The following is a 16,452-nucleotide window of genomic DNA, read 5'->3' on the forward strand; positions in this document are numbered from 1 at the left end:
AGTGAGCAACTCCTGGAACATTGAACAACTTCGAATGTTCTACCCATAGGGAGAGGTCATCCCGCCTCCCGGAAACCACCTTTTGTACATGTCTTGCTGAAGTTGCATGTGATCCTTTGTACAAAGCCAGGCGAAGACCCTGTGCGCTGTTGAATAAAGCATAGCGTTCCACAGCATCATTTAGATTTCCATGTTAGATCTTATGCATGCATAATCTGAGATTTTGTGAAATGCCTGAGCTAATGGACAGCCGAGGTCCCGACACATATTTTCTCTTCTTTATTATTCTTAAAAGATAGATGCGACCCCACGCACAAATTTGTCGGGAGGGGGAGATAGTGGGGATGCCCATGGCAACAAAAATAACAAGGATGGTTTACCCAGGATAGAAAGAAGAACCGCGGCCTAAAGATAAGTTGCGAAAACTTCAACTCTCGGTTGAGATTCGCAGCAACAGAAGAATTAATACCGGCGAGAGCCTTGCACCCTCTTGATCTGGTCCACCTTGTCGACAATATGCATTACCAAATTCTCGGGTTCCTTGAGGTTCGCCTCTTTTGGCAGACGCCCCAGGGTGAGGTCGATGTCGGGATTCTCGTACACCAACTTGGTGAGGACCTTGATGAGGGCGCCCCGACACAACCTTCGAGACTCGTTCGCGAGGCGCGCCGCCTCCCTGGCCTGAATCTGCTTCAAAGTGTCGATCACGCTTTCGAAGAACAGGGTCAACTTGGCGCTTGAAGACACCTCCAGGTCCGGGGAATAACCGAAGCCCTGGAGGTCCATAGAAGACAGCTGCGCAGCGATCGCTTCCGCGACAAGACGCTCGGTCCACAACTCCATGCCGCGCGTATTGCCCTCGCGGGCGGCGAAGGCGTCCTCGAGATGCTTCGTCACGCCAAGGAGTTTATGATCCAAGACCTCCTCGCAGGGCTTGCTTTCTTCAAGAGCATACTCTATAGGAGCTAGTTTATCCGGCAAGGCGGCAAGGGAGGAGTTGGCGGAGCAGAGTTGAGCACTCTTGTCGGAAACAACAGCTTGGGTCTCCATCAAGTCGGAGAGAGCCTGCTCTCTCTCTAATGCAAGGGCGGAGATCTTCTTGTCGAGGCCTTCATCTTCTCTTCCAGCTTCTTCAATTTGATGGCAAGCTCCTCCCTGGCGGCCTCAGCACTAGTAGCCTTGTTGGCAACCTCCTGCAACTCGCCGGCATGCTCCAAGGCCTGGGCGGCAAGGGCGTCTTTATGCGGATCCACGAGCTCTTGGGTACGCCGCGCCACGAGCTTCTCAACTTCTTCGTGCTTGGCATGGAGCCTACCATTGAGCACCCTCTCGCGATTGGCAAGTTCATCCTCATGGGACTCGAGGATGATACGAAGCGCATTAAGGCGAGCGTCTTCATCGGAGATACGGCACCGAGCCTCTTCCTCCTCTTTCCGGATGTCCGACGACTTCAGGAGGAGCTCGTCCTGCTCGGCCCTAAGCTTTTCGGGATCCACCTTCAGCCCCTGGTGAGCCTCGGTGAAGTGGTCCCGCGTCTCCTCGAAGCATTTCTCGAAGGCGTCCTCTGCTGCCTTGACAAACGCCACCCGGGCGTCCAGTGTCTCCTTCCGGGCCTGGTAAAGGGCCTGGAGGTGGCGGACATTATCCCTCATGGACTGGAAGAGCTTCTCTTCACTCAGCTTCCCGCCGCGGGCCTCCGATCCGTCCATGATCCCAAGCCCGACACTGGTGGAGACTTCGGCGTCAAAGCTCTCCCCCTCCATGGCTATCGTGGTACGGCACACCCTTGGCGGATTGATGTTCCGACCCTCGCCGGTGCTAATATACTCGCTAGCTGGCGGGGGCCCAGACGTACGGGGTTGGTCGCCGTCAGCATCCTCAATGGCTGGCGGAGGCCTTGGTGTGGGAGGCTGGTCTCCACCAACATCCTCGCCGACAAGAGGGTGATCCTCATCTAGCGCTGCCCCACACTTTCAACGGCAGGAGGATCACCGGTGCGCGCCCCGGGGCCCTCGGTGAACTCCTTTGTTGGTTCTTGGGTGGCCTGATCCCGCGCCTCCGCAACATTCTCGCTCGTGGCAACCTCATCAGCCTCAGCGAACGAATCCCGTGCGGTATCCTCGATGACGAAGTCGACATTCATCTCCTCCACCGGGGAGAAGCCTGGGGTACAAGATAAAGAAAAAGACGATCAGAACAAGGCGAACATCCGAGAAAACAGGAGGAGAAACTTTAAGACGTCCTTTGCCGGGACACTCACCCTTGTCAAGCTGGTGAGGGAAATTTGTTCCCTCTCCGACAACATCGGTTGTCGGGGGCTCATCCTCGGGTGTCACAGGCCTCGGCCACCCCCGCTGGTGGCTCTACCGGGGGCTGGACACCAGAGCGGTGGAAGCTTTCGGCAACGCCTCTGAGGCGCTCGTCTAAGGACCGCCGCCTGCCGACACCTTGGCCTTCTTCGCCATCATCTAGGCCAACGTCTCGGTGTCCCGGAGAATAAGAATCGACACCTGATGAATAAGAGCACAAGGCGAGGGGTTCCATGGGGGTAAAAGTTAAATACTTACTCCTCCTCCTCCTCTCCCGAGCTGAAGGCAGAGAAATCAAAATCCATGCGCTCGTCGGCGTCTGCCGGGGGAGACGCGGCTCTCAGAGGCTTGGCGAGCGCGCCAGGCGGAGTTTGTCGGACGGGGATGATGGAGCCGGCGTGTCGAAGCACTCGCCTCAGCCTCCAGCGGGTTAGAGGATCCTCCTTTTCCTCCTCCTCCTCCTTTGTGTTAGGAGCCTGTCCCTCCGAAGGGACCCCGGTCGTAGAGCTGTTGGGTTCTCCCGCAAGCTCCTCCTCCTGCAGCGCCTCCTTATCGGGCGCTCCCTCATCATAGAAGCCGACGCTCCTCGCCGCCTCGGCATGGGCCCGCTCCTCCGCCCGGCTGGTGATGTACGCCACCTCATCGTTAGTGGTCTCGCGGATGAGGCCGATCTCTTCTCTGATGGGTGAGGACGAGTTGATGGATAATCTTCTCGCCCCATTGGATACCCCAAGTGGAACGTGGAGATGTAGTCAGCAGATTTTCCTTACACGGAGACTATAAGGATTATCGAACCAGGAGGACTCCTAGGCTCAACAAGTAGGTGTGTTCCACCATGGCGCTAGAAAAAGATGTGGACCTGCACACAAAACAAATAACTTTGCTCCCAACGATTATAGAGAGGTTGTCAATCTCTCCGGCCTTGTAGTTTGCAAACGATCAAAACACAAGCGAGAAGGTAATAGTGATTGCGACAGAAAAGTAAACGAAAGCGGTAAATGATGGAGGTGTAACCAATGATGGTGATATGGACCAGAGTCACATGATGTTCACTAGTGATGTCTATCTCCCAAAAGATGATAAACAACTATGCTTGGGTAAACAAATCACAGTTGGGCAATTGACAAAATTATGATCGCACCGCAATGCTAATTATGCTCCTTGCTAGTTAGAGGTTCAATAGTAATGGGAAGTACGCCAAGACAAGTAGACCATTTATTCATCAGCATCTACTAACTAATCATCCACCTTGAGATATCTATCCAGAACATCTCTCCGATAATAAGTTGTGAGCCCCACCCAAAGTGTATACTCAAAGCAAAAGACAATTGCATTAACGAACTATGCGTAAGGTAAACAATCCTTGCAACCGTGGTCACAAGCACCGTTGTTTTCTCCCTGGTGGCAACAAGCACATCCCCTAGTCACATGTTTTTGTCACTCAAACTAGACATCAAGGGGCATGAACCCACAATCATGCATAACACTCCCTCTTGGAGTTACAATCTACTACTTGGCCAAAGCAATAAAAAGCAACGGAGAACATGCATGAATCACTAAGGAACATAATATAAAAGGATAATCAAATATATAACTCATAACGATTTGAACATAATCTCATAATCCATCGGATCCCAACAAACCGAGCATAGAAATAGCAAGAGAATTACATAGATGCCTTGATCATGTAGGGAAGCTCACATGGACTAACAATTGAAGCACAAGATTGGAGAGGAGACATCACATAGCTACTGGTCATGGACTCATGGTCCAAGGAGGACTACTCACGGCACGTCCGGGAAGCATCCATGGCGGTGGAGAAGCTCCCATAGGTCAATCCTCCCTCCGGCAGGGTGCCGAGAACAGGTCTCCTGACGCTCCCGATCTCGGAAGCGCTGCGGCGGCGGAACGATTGAGAAATCCAGGATTCCAGAAAGTTTGCGAGGGTTTCCTCTCGAGACTCTAAATATAGGCCAAAGGAGGGCACCGGAGGAGGTGGGACCCACCCAGGCGACCTCCTGTTGCGGCCTAGGGCCCGGCCGCGCCAGCAGGCCGCCTGTGAGGCCCCTGGCCCCCGTGTGGCCCTCCTTCGGTCATCCGGAAGCTTCTGTTTCGATGATTTTTTACATATTTTTTCTAGAGTTTTTCGGGCTTCATAAAATTCGGTAAAAGCCCCTGCAAAATAGACATCAGCAGACAGAAACTGGCAGTTGGTGCACTGAGTTAGTAGGTTATTCCAAATTTCTGTAAAATGATATAAAAGTGTAGCAAAACATATAACAACGCCACCCAAAAGATCGTGGAACAAGCAGAAATTATAGATACGTTTGGGACGTATTAACATCCCCAAGCTTAATTTTTCTTCGTCCTCGAGTAGATAAATGATAACACAATAATTTCTGTGGTGACATGATAACACACATATAAGAACTTCAAAGTAAAGCATGTGAGATATGCAATTCAAATCAAGACAATAGCAAGCAAGAGTCTATATCTAGTATTGAATTTTGCAAAGTAAGAACATAAAGGTGAAAGAGCTCTCGCTGTCCGTGCCTCGAATGTCTCCAAATGGTGTTTGCGTGCAAGAAGTGGGAGATGGGTTGAGATCATAATTTTGTTTTTAATTGAGAACTCAATCTACTAAAATTTCACACTTAATCTCCTTCGGAATCTTATTTTGACTCATCCCTAGACCACTAGTCAGGCACAAGTCAAAATGATCCTCTCCCTTTGGAATTTGAGCACTCATGCAATGGATGAGCGTAAGCAAGATATGTTGGAACTTAGGATTGCAAATAGAATAATGATGGGGGAGGAAGACAAAAAGTCGTGAAAGGCTCACATCAATGAGGAACACCATAGGCGAGAGAAAGCCAAATGATAGATATGATGTGAGGAGTAGGGATTGCCATGTAACGGATGCACATATGAGCTAAGGTAAGCTCTCCAATTGAACTAGTGGGGGTGCATTCTCGAGTCCTTCATATATGAAAGTCTTTCAGTTTCCATCAACTGTAATGGTGCCCTTGAGACCCAGCATTTTAAGCTTGAGGTACACAAAGCAAGGCCGAGCAATGAAACGGGCGTAAGTCGGCCACCCAAACAAAGCATGATAAGGGCTTTTGATCTTGACTACCTCAAACATCAATGACTCTCTTCTGTAGTTGGATTCATCACCAAAAGCCACATTCAGCTTAATCCGCCCAACAGGGTACGTTGTTGGGGATGTTACCCCGTAACAAGACCCGCCCTATGAGGCCGGGTCAAGATAATGGCGACTCTACCTCTATGAACAAGATGGGCCGTTATCTGAGAAGTGAAGGCGCCAAACGTATGTTCTGAAGAGACGGTTGGCCCAAGAATCAACGAAGGCCACTTACGGCCCACAGAAGGAAAGATTCACCTGATGTTTCCTTGCGTAAGAAACAAGGCGAGTTAAGATAGACCGACTCATGAGTTGTAATGAGAGTTGGACTCTTGTAAACCTAGAGCCTCGACCTGTATATAAAGGCGAGCCTCTAGGGTTGATAGGGTTAAGTTAACATCAATGAGAGCTAGGTCAGGCGAATCCACACCCTTGTAATCGATTCCCACAACAATATACAGATAGTAGGACGTAGGCTTCTACCTCAACCTGAGGGGCCAAACCTGGGTAAACTCGTCTCCTGTTTCCCGATCAACCCCTTTGAGTCGCCACATAGTTGCGATGGCTTCACCACTAAGTTCCTTCACGAGGACATCTGCCGTGACAAAACCATGACAGTTGGCGCCCACCATGGGGCTGGCGCACGGTGGAGTTGAGTTCTCGAAGGGAGCCCTTCCAGGGTTCGAGAGATATGCGGTCGGCCTTATGACTAAGAGTCGCCGCGGAAAGTACTACATCAACAATTCAAGCTGGGGTCCTGAGGCCGGTTCGGTGGAATCCGGGTACCGGGTCTCCTTCGGCAAGATCCACGTCTTCATCGGCATGATCGAAACGCCGGTTCGCGAGCCGGACATCTGTACTAACATCGTCGAGCCGGCTTGGCTCGCCCAACCCGCCGCGCATCAGCTGATGGTGTCATGTCTTTGTCGGCTTCACACAAGGGGCTGCCCTCCCAGAAGAACAGGAAGCTGGTGGTGACAACCCTGTCAATTCCAATGAGGATTCGTCGATTGGAGATACCGATTCAATCTGCCCTCTCCATGAGGGAAGGATGGGCGGTTTCCCTAAGGCGGCGATCTCCGAAGAACCACAGGAAAACCCACGCCGAATCGCCATCTATATGGAAGGAGCCATGGTGGCTCAGGACCAACCAAACCTCGCAAACGCCAATGGGGGCAGTGGGTCAGGCAAAACCCCATCTCAGGCCATGTCAGATGTGATGATAGAGATGTCAAAACTCATTGCAGTAGTCGTGACAGCTGACAACCAGGTGGAGGTTAACGTGGAATTGGCTAAGCTCCATGAAGAGATGGCCTAGATACAGTGCCAGATCAATGCGGAGAAGACCCGGATGATGGATCGAGAAGCCTAGATCGACGAAGAGGAGGAGCGTCTGAAATAGGAGGCATGGCGACTTGAGCGCCGGCGAGTTGCGTCAGAAGCCATCTATGAGAGGAGACGCCAGGGTCGCATCCTGCCAAACCTTAATCCAACCCACCTGTTCAGTAGCCCGCAAACGCCACGCGTGGATCGTAACCTGCCGGGGTAGGGCAATCAACATGGGGAGATCATCAAGCAGCCGATGCAACCCCCGTTGAACCGGCATGCGCCTCAGCACTTCCAAGCACCTCAGGGTCAATTCTCCAATCTAGTGGATAACGTGCTCACTGCGACTCGCCACTTGGAGTCTCTCCCCATTCACGGGAATACCGCCCTAGAGGTGGAGGGGTGAAACTCCATAGAAATGTTAAAGACTGTGGTAGTCCACCAGCCTCAGTTCTCGTACATTCGTGATCGTGTGCACTCCATGCCACAGGCTAGCCACACGAAAAGTCGCCCAGATGACCCTCCGGTGGTTTCCAGTGACGCTCGTCAACACCAACCTCAGATCAATCAACCAGAGCCGCCAGCATCCAATGCTCAAGCACTTGTCAATGCTGCCCAAGACGCCCGGCAATCCGAGACAGAAGCGGTGGCAGCCATGGCGGGTCAAAGAGTTCTGGCGTATGCTCAACCAACACTGGGATATGGTGGACAAGGTAGGAATGTTGGGGTCCCTTGCCTATCTTTTGCTCTGTGCAATGAACGCATGCCCAAGGACTTCAAAGTTCCCGTAAGGTGCCCAACTACACTTGTGATCTTGATGCGGGGGCGTGGGTTGAAAGTTATGTATTTGCCATGAATATGCTAGATGCCAGTGATGCGGTTTGCGCCAAGTATTTCACCATGAGGTTGCAAGGGTCGTCTCGTACGTGGTTGAAGAACCTGTCGCCCAACTCCATCAACACCTGGGTAGAACTCAAGGAGCACTTCGTCAAGAACTTTCGAGGAACTTGCAAGCACCCGATGACTATTATAGATCTCCAACACTATGTTCAGTAAACTGATGAATCTGCTCACCATTGGACTCAACGGGCCACGAAATCGACGATGGAACACGTATCAGGGTGGTTTCCAAGACCGAGGCTTCACCGGGAGGAAGCTGCGCAATTATGAGGAGATGCTCAAGGGACCTTGCACCAAGCACAGTACCCCAGGTGCCCCGTCTACTCATTCTTGGAGAAAAAATTGTGGCGTAGGAGTTTCGCCTTGAGGCGTCTCGAGGTCATCAAGGAGGCGGTGAAGGCGCCCAACAGGATCAGTTTGGCCCGGGCAGGTCACGTGGTTCTTCATTTGGTGATTTTTCTAACCCATGGGCTCAAGGGCGAGGCGACATGCATCGCAATGGTGGATAGTCATCTGGCCCAGGTGGACAGCAGTATAACGACCGGGGTGAGTTCCAACAGCCAGACAACCAGGGCGGGTTTCAGAGCAACCCTAATTAGTTGAATGGTGGACAGTACCATGTTTTTACCATGAGCACTTGCAAGAGAGACAACAAGGTAAGCCAGAGGACTATAAGTATGGCTCAGCCGGCGGTTTCCAGATACTAGAATTGGCCAGAGCAGCCTGTGATGTGGAGCAGGGCCGATCACCCACCTCAAATTGATAACCTTGGCGAGTTGGCGTTAGTGGTGGCGCCTCAGGTTGGAGGGTATAGGCTTTCTAACGTCCTTATGAACGGAGCTAGCAGTATCAATATTTTAAACTATGACACCTTCTGGCGGATGAATTTCAGTGAAAAGAAGTTAATGTCCTCGACCACGGTCTTTCACAGCATTTTTCGAGGTAAGTCAGCATACCCTGTTGGGCCGGTTAAGTGGAATGTGGCTTTGGGGGATGAGTCCAATTACAGAAGCGAGTCATTGACGTTCGAGGTCGTCAAGATCAAGAGCCCTTGTTATGCTTTGTTCAGGCGCCCGGCTTATGCTCGTTTCATGGCCCGGCCTTGCTATCTGTACCTCAAGCTTAAAACGTCGGTTCTCAAGGGCACCATTACAACTAACGGAAACCGAAAGATAGCCCAAGAGTGTGAAGAAGGGGACATTGCATATGATGAGTCAGCGTGCGCTGCCGAAGAGCTGAAGTTCTATAAGGCCAATGTGGACCCAGCTGACATGAGCCCATTGAAGAAACCTATAGTTGGTTCTGAACCGCCCTTTAAATTCAAACCGGCAGATGATACCACGCAGGTGGATTTTTTCCGTGGCGACTCTTCAAAGTAGTTTACAATTGGGACCGGCTTGGATCCCAAATAGGAAAACGCGCTCATCAAATTCATCGGTGAGAATCGGGACATCTTCTCATGGAAACCTTGTGACATGCGAGGTGTACTGAGAGAATCTGCTGAGAATCATCTCAAGGTACATCCCAAGATGAAGCCGGTTCATCAATACGTTCGCCGTTTTAATGAGGAGAGGCGCAAGGCGACTGGAGAAGAAGTCGCCTGGCTTTTAGCTGTCGATTTCATATTCAAAGTTTTTCACCCTGAATGGTTGGCTAACCCGGTCTTGGTCCTCAAGAAGAACGACACTTTCCGAATGTGCATTGATTTCACAGAGCTTAACAAAGCTTGTCCCAAGGATCCCTTTGCCCTACCCTGTATTTATCAAATCATTGACTCTACGACGGGTTGTGAGCGGCTATGCTTTCTAGATGCATACTCTGGCTACCATCATATAAAAATGGCCAAGGAGGATCAGGAGAAGACGGCCTTCATCACCCCCTTTGGCGCTTTTTGCTATGTCTCAATGCCATTTGGGCTCTAGAGTGCACGGGCGACTTATCAACATTGTACCCAGAACTTTCTGAACAGTCAGATTGGACGCAACGTCCATGCTTATGTTGATGACATCATGGTAAAATCGCAGAAGAAGGAAACGCTTCTGGGTGATCTCAAGGAGACGTTGAAAAACCTCTGGGTCTATCAGATGAACCTTAACCCAACAAAGTGCATGTTTGGGGTTCCTACATGAAAGTTGTTGGGGGTTTTAGTATCTGAGCGTGGCACAGAAGCTAACCTGGACAACATCAAGGTGATTACCTCACTTGGGAAGCCGACCAACATTAATGAAGATCAGCGTATGGCGGGTCACATCGCGGCACTTAGCCGTTCCATAAGTTGCCTTGGTGAGACGGCTATCCCGCTCTATCAGTTGCTCAAGAAGATAGATCACTTCGTCTGGACTGATGCAACCAATGAAGCGTTTGAGGCCCTCAAAAAACAACTTGTTGAGCCGCCCATGCTGGCAGCCTCGGTTGACAAAGAGCCGATGCTCTTGTACATTGTCGGTAATTCTAAAGCGGTGAGCGTAGCAGTGGTTGTTGAGCGCAAAGAAGAAGGCAAGGAATACCATGTCCAGTGGCCAGTGTATTTTCTTAGTGAGGTATTAACCGTGTCTAAGTAGCGGTATCCACATTGGCAGAAGTTGGTCTTCAGGATTTTCATGGCAAGCCAAACGTAGAAGCACTACTTTTTGGAGCACCCAATCACTATGGTCAGTTCTGCACCCATCGGGGATATTATACAGAACCGAGAGGCCACTGGGCGGATTGCCAAGTGGGCAATAGAGCATGGTCCTCATCATGTGAAATATATGCCTCGTACTGCCATCAAGTCTCAGGCATTGGTAGATTTCATCAATGACTGGACCGAGCTGCAGATTCCAGAAGACAGGCATGATAACACCTATTGGACGATTCATTTTGATGGTTCTAGACAATTGGAAGGTTCAGGACCTGGGGTGGTGTTGTCGTCTCCAAAAGGAGACAAGTTTTGTTATGTTCTGCACCTCATGTTTCCTTGCACAAACAATGCAGCTGAATATGAAACTTTACTCCATGGGCTCAGGATAGCTAAAGAGATGAACTTGAGTCGAGTCAGGTGTTTGGGCGACTCAAATTTGGTGGCCCAGCAAGTGTCAGGGACCTGGGATTCCAAGGATCCATTTCTGGAGGCTTATAGACGTGCATTAACCGAGGTGGCGGGTTATTTCCATGGCTATCAGGTTGACCATATTGATCGTCGACAGAACAACGAGGTTGATGCTCTTTCCCGGCTTGGGTCGCAGCGTAAGCCTGTCCCTCCTAATGTATTCTTAGATGTTTTACATAACCCTTCTGTGAAATTGCTCTCTGAAGAAGACATAGCAATTGCTGACTCGGAGTCACAATTGGTGGCGGCTCTCAGAGTAGTTCTTGATTGGATGATACCCTACATGGCTTATCTGGCTTGAGGCGAGTTGGCATCTGATGAAGTTTTAGCCAGGTAGATCATACGGTGATGCAAGTCCATGGTTATACATAAAGGCGAGTTGCACAAACAAAGCACTTGTGGAATTTTTCAGCCTTGTGTTTCTCCATAAGAGGGGAGAAAGATTCTCAATGAGATACATGCAGGCGACTGTGGACATCACGTCGGGTCACGATCTTTGGTGTCAAAAGCTTTTTGTCATGATTTCTACTGGTTGATGGCTCATGCCGTTGCGGAAGACATAGTGCGTCGATGTGACGGATGTCAGAAGTTCGAACGTCAGGCGCACGTACCGGCTCAGGAATTGCGCATCATCCCCATTACATGGCCTTTGCGGTTTAGGTGCTTGGCATAGTGTTGGTGAAGGATCGACACCTATGGGGGCCTCAACGGTCCCCTTTTTGCTGGTTTGGCGGGGAGAGGGGTCGCGCAAGAGTAGAACCAAAAGTCAGGGGCCGGCAAGATCTTTTTACCCAGGTTTGAGCCACGTGGTTCGTAAAACCCTACTCCTGCATGTGTTTAGTTATTGGTTTTGGGTTATTGTAAATTTGTCCCTTTTTACGGCCTTTGATTGGTCAAAAAGCCAAAAGTCCCTACTACTGAGCCTCGAGCCTCCTTTTATAGGCGAAGGGGTCACTTCTACGTCAACAAAAGTCGTTCCCCGGCAGTGGTGCCAGAGATCCTTCTGTCGTCTCTTGAGCTTACGTCGGTTTTTCCCTTGAAGAGAAAAGGGTGATGCAGCACAGGAGAAGTAAGTATTTCCCTTAGTTTGAAAACCAAGGTATCGATACAGTAGGAGGGTCTTGTCAAGTCCAGAGTACCTACGCAAACACAAATGAGCTTGCACCCAACGCTTCAAAGGGGTTGTCAATCCCTTCAAGATTGTTTGCAAAGTGACATCTGAAGGCGGAAAGTGCAACGAAGTAAAAAGTGTAAGGCTGAAAATATGGTGTGGAGTAGACCCGGGGGCCATAGTGTTCACTAGAGGCTTCTCTCAAAATATCAAATATCACGGTGGGTAAACAAATTACTGTCGAGCAAATGATAGAACCGCGCAAAGTCATGACGATATCTAAGGCAATGATCATACATATAGGCATCACGTCTGAGACAAGTAGACCGATACTTTCTCCATCTACTACTATTACTCCACATATCGATCTCTATCCAACATGCATCTAGTGTATTGAGTTCATGACGAACAGAGTAATGCCTTAAGAAAGATGACATGATGTAGAGGGATTATCTCAAACCAATGATGAAAACCCCTTATTTTTACCCTTGATGGTAAAAGACGATGCGTGCCTCGCTACCCCTTTTGTCACTGGGTGAGGTCACCACACGGTATGAACCCAAAACCAAGCACTTCTCCCATTGCAAGAATCATAGATCTAGTTGGCCAAACAAAACCCACAACTCGAAGAGAATTACAAGGATATGAAATCATGCATAAGAGATATCAGAAGAAACTCAAATAAGATTCATAGATAATCTGATCATAAATCGACAATTCATCGGATCTCGACAAACACACCGCAAAAGAAGATTACATCGGATAGAACTCCATGAAGATCATGGAGAACTTTGTATGGAAGATCCAAGAGAGAGAAGAAGCAATCTAGTTACTAGCTATGGATCCGTAGGTCTATGGTGAACTACTCACGCATCATCGGAGAGGTCATGGTGTTTTTTTTGACCGGTGAAGTCATGGTGTTGATGAAGAAGCCCTCCATATCCGAATCGCCCTCCGGCAGGGCACCAGAACGTGCCCCAGATAAGATCTTGCGGACACATAAGGTTGCGGCGGCGGAAAAGTACTTCCGATGATCTCCTGATTTTTTGTGGAATTTTTGGGGATATATAGGCGCAAAACCTAGGGCAAACGATGTCCAAGGGGCCCACAAGCCTGAGGGCCGTGGCCTCCCCCCTGGCCACAGGGTGGGGGCCTGTGGGGGGCCTCGGGCCCCCTGCCTTGGCTCTCAAGTCTCCTGATCTTCTTCCGTTATGGAAAAATATTTTTCGGGGATTTTATTCCGTTTGGACTCTGTTTCAAAATCTCCTCTGAAAGGGGTCAAAAACATGGAAAAAAAAGAACTGGCACTTGGCACTGAGTTAATAAGTTAGTCCCAAAAAATATATAAAAGGCATGCAAAACATCCAAAGTTTGACAAGATAATATCATGAAACCATCAAAAATTATAGATACGTTGGAGACGTATCAAGCATCTCTAAGCTTAACTCCTGCTCGTCCTCGAGTAGGGAAGTGATAAAGAATGAATTTTTGATGTGGAATGCTACCTAGCATAGTTGTCCTTTGCAACTTCTTTCACGTGACATGAATTTTCAGATCTGCAAGATTCAGAACAATAGTTTTCTATTGACATGAAAACAATAATACTTCGAGCAAACTAGCAAGGTAATCATGAACATTCAAAATAACAAGGCCAATGAAAGTTATCCCTACAAAATCATATAGTCAGGCTATGCTCCATCATCCTCACACAACTAATGTAAATCACGCACAACCCCGATATTGGCCAAGTAATTGTTTTCGCACTCTTACTTTCTCAAACTTTTTATAACTATCACGCAATACATGAGCGTGAGCCATGGATATAGCACTATAGGTGGAATAGAGTGTGGTGGTGGCTGTGAGACAAAAAGGAGGAGATGGTCACATTGAATCGGCGTATCAAAGGGCTATGTAGATGCCCATTAATAGATGTCAATGTGAATGAGTAGGGATTTCCATACAAGAGATGCACTAGAGCTATAAGTATGTGAAAGCTCAAAAGGAAAACTAGTGGGTGTGCTCACGAAGACCTAGGGCAATTTTGAGGAAGCCCATCATTGGAATATACAAGCCAAGTTATATACTGAAGATTCCCACTAGCATATCGTAGTGACAAAGCAATAAGTTCTCAATCATGAATAACATGGTGCTATTATGAAGCACAAGTGTGGAAAAAGATAGTAGCATTGTCCCTTCTCTCTTTTTCTCTCTTTTCTTTTTTTTCATTTGGGCTCTTAGGCCTCTCTTTTTTCTCTTTTTCGGGCTCTTAGGCCTCTTTTTTTTCCTCACATGGGACAAAGCTCTAATAATGAAGATCATCACACTTTTATTTACTCACAGCTCAGAGCTTAAAATGATGAAAATGCCTCCGGCAGTGTACCGGGATGTGCAACGATCTAGCATGGTGTATGACGTTGAAGCATCTCGCTAGCTATCTTACGATCATGAAATGGAAATATGAGAGTGACAGCACAAGTCATGAGACGGAACGGTGGGAGTTGCATGGCAATATATCTCGGAATGGCTATGAAAATGCCATAGTAGGTAGGTATGGTGGCTGTTTTGAGGAAGGCATGTGGTGGGTTTGTGTACCGGCGCGAATTGCGTGGCACTAAAGAGGCTAGCAATGGTGGAAGGTGAAAGTGCATCTATACCATGGACTCACATTAGTCACGAAGAATTCATATACTTGTTGCGAAAGTTTTTATTAGTAATTGAAACAAAGTGCTAAACGCATACTCCGAGCGGAAGGGTTGGTACGTGTTAACCATCGCGCGATCCCGACCTCAACACAAAGGATGACAATCAATGGATCAATTATGCTCAAACTTCCCAACATAGCGGTTCACCATACATGCATGCTACAGGAATCACTAACTTCAACACAACTATTTCCGGAATGGTCCGGAAACAAAGATTGATATATAGGATGACCTCATTTGATTACCGGAAGGTTTTCGGAGTTACCAGGAATGTACCGGGAATGACGAATGGGTTCCGGGAGTTCACCAGGGGGGGACAACCCACCCCGGGGAAGCCCATAGGCCTTGGAGGTGGCATACCAGCCCTTAGTGGGCTGGTGGGACAGCCCAAAAGAGTCCTATGCGCCATAGGAAGAAAAATCAAAGAGAACAGAAGAAAAAGAGGAGGTGGGAAAAGGGAGAAGGACTCCACCTTCCAAACCAAGTTGGACTTGGTTTGGGGGGGAGACCTTCCTCCCTTGGCTCGGCCGAAACCCTTAGGGGTCCTTGGACCCCAAGGCAAGGCTCCCCCTCTTCCCCCTATATATATGGAGGTTTTAGGGCTGATTTGAGACGACTTTTCCATGGCAGCCCGACCACATACCTCCACGGTTTTTCCTCTAGATCGCGTTTCTGCGGAGCTCGGGCGGAGCCCTGCTGAGACAAGATCATCACCAACCTCCGGAGCACCGTCACGCTGCCGGAGAACTCTTCTACCTCTCCGTCTCTCTTGCTGGATCAAGAAGGCCGAGATCATCGTCGAGCTGTACGTGTGCTGAACGCGGAGGTGCCGTCCGTTCGGCACTAGATCGTGGGACTGATCGCGGGACGGTTCGCGGGGCGGATCGAGGGACGTGAGGACGTTCCACTACATCAACCGCGTTCACTAACGCTTCTGCTGTACGGTCTACAAGGGTACGTAGATCACACATCCCCTCTCGTAGATGGACATCACCATGATAGGTCTTCGTGCGCGTAGGAAAATTTTTGTTTCCCATGCGACGTTCCCCAACAGTGGCATCATGAGCTAGGTTCATGCGTAGATGTCTTCTCGAGTAGAACACAAAAGTTTTTGTGGGCGCTGATGTGCGTTTTGCTGCCCTCCTTAGTCTTTTCTTGATTCCGCGGTATTGTTGGATCGAAGCGGCTTGGACCGACATTAGTCGTACGCTTACGAGAGACTGGTTTCATCGCTACGAGTAACTCCGTTGCTCAAAGATGACTGGCGGGTGTTAGTTTCTCCAACTTTAGTTGAATCGGAATTGACCGAGGAGGTCCTTGGATGAGGTTAAATAGCAATTCATATATCTCTGTTGTGGTGTTTACGTAAGTAAGATGCGATCCTACTAGATACCCATGGTCACCACGTAAAACATGCAACAACAAAATTAGAGGACGTCCAACTTGTTTTTCCAGGGTATGCTTGTGATGTGATATGGCCAACGATGTGATGTGATATATTGGATGTATGAGATGATCATGTTGTAATAGTTAATATCGACTTGCACGTCGATGGTACGGCAACCGGCAGGAGCCATAGGGTTGTCTTTAAACTAACATTTGTGCTTGTAGATGCGTTTACTATATTGCTAGGACGTAGCTTTAGTAGTAATAGCATGAGTAGCACGACAACCCCGATGGCGACACGTTGATGGAGATCATGATGATGGAGATCATGGTGTGACGCCGGTGACAAGAAGATCGTGCCGGTGCTTTGGTGATGGAGATCAAGAAGCACATGATGATGGCCATATCATGTCACTTATGAATTGCATGTGATGTTAATCCTTTCATGCACCTTATTTTGCTTAGAACGACGGTAGCATTATGAG

Source organism: Hordeum vulgare, chromosome 6H, assembly GCF_904849725.1.
Source record: "Hordeum vulgare subsp. vulgare chromosome 6H, MorexV3_pseudomolecules_assembly, whole genome shotgun sequence".
In the NCBI taxonomy this organism is placed as follows: Eukaryota; Viridiplantae; Streptophyta; class Magnoliopsida; order Poales; family Poaceae; genus Hordeum; species Hordeum vulgare.